A 3,331-nucleotide genomic window follows, 5' to 3' on the forward strand; every position below is an offset into this window, starting at 1 on the left:
GGCTGAACCTCTGGTGAATTCTTCTTCGTGATGGGAAATGAGAGTGACATGTGCCCGACCAAACACCTCCAGCGAGTCTCTCATTGGTTCCCCCTCTTGCAGTTCATCCTGCGGACAAATTGCAGACGGTACGAAAGAGGCATGGAAAGGCGCCGAGTCTCCAAGTGGGGAGATTGTTAGTAAGGGGGCCTGAATGGAGAACACGAGCACCAGGAGATGAAAACTGAGGTGAGTTTCAGAAAGCTTTCCCGATCCCACGGTGTAGCATCCGCTGGGTTTCCAATGAGTGCTTTCGCTGTCGGAAGATTGCGTTGAACCTGGAGAGTTGGGAGCCATGGAATGGGGAGCACGCAGGATTCCTTTCAAGGGTCTGCATTTGCTTTCCCAACCTCACCAATCGTCTCAGCCCCAAGAGTGTCCAGCCTTATGTCTTCTGCCGCTGGGGCTGTAGATGTGGTCAATCCTGGTTGCATGCCAGTCCCTGAACGCATTTTGGAAGAATTTCTCTCTGTTTTGCCCTGCTTGTTTCTTCTTTGTGTTGGAAACGTATCCTCAGAATGGGTCTGAGCTGATTTTCCCTGCTGGTTTTAGGCCGCTTTACACACACTTGATGCACTTACACAGAGATATCAAGACTTAGCTTTTAAGATGCTTACTAGTCGGATAGATACTTGTGCGATGAACAGGGTCTGGTGAGTCCAGTTGATTGAGCAAGGAGTAGGTCGTGTCCATTCCATATTCGGTTTTCGGAAGGGTATCTGTGCTCATTTCAAACTCGAGTTTTATGCGTCACCGCACCTCACCTTTCCCCTGAAGCAGGCATAAGTGTGTTTTCTAAAAGCGTGACTCTGTTCTGTTTGGGGATTCCGTTCATGGGGAGCGATTTTTACATTCCCTCGATAAGTGATATCATAAGTTTCTTTTTTTGTGGGACTGATTTCACTGAGGATGATCGTACCTAAATCCACTCAGGATGCTGCTACCAGCCTCATGACGTGGATTTCATGGCTGAGTGACACTCCATTGGACCTACGTAGCACCACTTGTCCACTTGTCCACTTGTCTTTGTCCACTTGTCCACTCGTCTTTGTCCACTTGGCTCTTTCCTGGGATATGAAACGTGTACCGGAGTGGAGGTTCTTGTCAAGACAGCAGCCCTCAACTTTGGGGTCCCTGTGTCTGGTTGATTTTTTCATTTTCCCAAGGTCAACGCCCATGTGTGGAAGTGCCCTATGCTCTGTGGTTCTGTGTTTTACATGGTTTGGGAAAGAGGATACACTTGTGAAGATTGGCTGTTGGCCATTGACATCCCGCCCATCAGCTTAACAAGGCTCCCTTGACTCCGTGGGCTGTCCTGCCTTTCTGGTTTTTAGACTTTTTTCGCCTGGCCCTTTTGCCCCGGGGGGGGGGGGGGCGAGAGATTTCTTTGTAGTGCTGATTTGCTCTCCCAGGTTGCTTGGTTGGCCAAAAAGGGCGTATGCGTTTTTTCCTGAATATATTCAGGAAAAAACGCATAGGCCCTTTTTGGCCAACCGCATCATTGTCCACGTTCTGGCGCTTTTCATGTGCTATCGGGGCCATTCCGATGTACCCGTTGACATCCGTTTCCTGCAGTTCTGCCTTGCGTTCAGCGCCTCTTCGTAGCCTGCGCTCAATATATTTTGGGGCGATAGTTATCGTTTAGAACTCTGCAGGTTTGGGAAGTGCAGGGCCCCTGAGCTCCATTTCCCAAGTCGCTTTTTTGTGAGTGGGACGCAACACGGCTGGATGGCTTCACGCCCTATTGTCGATCCGCGGTGGCAGGCTGAACCGCTGGTGAATTCTTCTTCGTGATGGGAAATGAGAGTGACATGTGCCCGACCAAACACCTCCAGCGAGTCTCTCATTGGTTCCCCCTCTTGCAGTTCATCCTGCGGACAAATTGCAGACGGTACGAAAGAGGCATGGAAAGGCGCCGAGTCTCCAAGTGGGGAGATTGTTAGTAAGGGGGCCTGAATGGAGAACACGAGCACCAGGAGAGGAAAACTGAGGTGAGTTTCAGAAAGCTTTCCCGATCCCACGGTGTAGCATCCGCTGGGTTTCCAATGAGTGCTTTCGCTGTCGGAAGATTTCGTTGAACCTGGAGAGTTGGGAGCCATGGAATGGGGAGCACGCAGGATTCCTTTCAAGGGTCTGCATTTGCTTTCCCAACCTCACCAATCGTCTCAGCCCCAAGAGTGTCCAGCCTTATGTCTTCTGCCGCTGGGGCTGTAGATGTGGTCAATCCTGGTTGCATGCCAGTCCCTGAACGCATTTTGGAAGAATTTCTCTCTGTTTTGCCCTGCTTGTTTCTTCTTTGTGTTGGAAATGTATCCTCAGAATGGGTCTGAGCTGATTTTCCCTGCTGGTTTTAGGCCGCTTTACACACACTTGATGCACTTACACAGAGATATCAAGACTTAGCTTTTAAGATGCTTACTAGTCGGATAGATACTTGTGCGATGAACAGGGTCTGGTGAGTCCAGTTGATTGAGCAAGGAGTAGGTCGTGTCCATTCCATATTCGGTTTTCGGAAGGTTATCTGTGCTCATTTCAAACTCGAGTTTTATGCGTCACCGCACCTCACCTTTCCCCTGAAGCAGGCATAAGTGTGTTTTCTAAAAGCGTGACTCTGTTCTGTTTGGGGATTCCGTTCATGGGGAGCGATTTTTACATTCCCTCGATAAGTGATATCATAAGTTTCTTTTTTTGTGGGACTTATTTCACTGAGAATGATCGTACCTAAATCCACTCAGGATGCTGCTACCAGCCTCATGACGTGGATTTCATGGCTGAGTGACACTCCATTGGACCTACGTAGCACCACTTGTCCACTTGTCCACTTGTCTTTGTCCACTTGTCCACTCGTCTTTGTCCACTTGGCTCTTTCCTGGGATATGAAACGTGTACCGGAGTGGAGGTTCTTGTCAAGACAGCAGCCCTCAACTTTGGGGTCCCTGTGTCTGGTTGATTTTTTGATTTTCCCAAGGTCAACGCCCATGTGTGGAAGTGCCCTATGCTCTGTGGTTCTGTGTTTTACATGGTTTGGGAAAGAGGATACACTTGTGAAGATTGGCTGTTGGCCATTGACATCCCGCCCATCAGCTTAACAAGGCTCCCTTGACTCCGTGGGCTGTCCTGCCTTTCTGGTTTTTAGACTTTTTTCGCCTGGCCCTTTTGCCCCGGGGGGGGTGGGGGGCGAGAGATTTCTTTGTAGTGCTGATTTGCTCTCCCAGGTTGCTTGGTTGGCCAAAAAGGGCGTATGCGTTTTTTCCTGAATATATTCAGGAAAAAACGCATAGGCCCTTTTTGG

This window comes from Kogia breviceps, unplaced genomic scaffold (genome assembly GCF_026419965.1).
Source record: "Kogia breviceps isolate mKogBre1 unplaced genomic scaffold, mKogBre1 haplotype 1 scaffold_56, whole genome shotgun sequence".
Classification (NCBI taxonomy): domain Eukaryota; kingdom Metazoa; phylum Chordata; class Mammalia; order Artiodactyla; family Physeteridae; genus Kogia; species Kogia breviceps.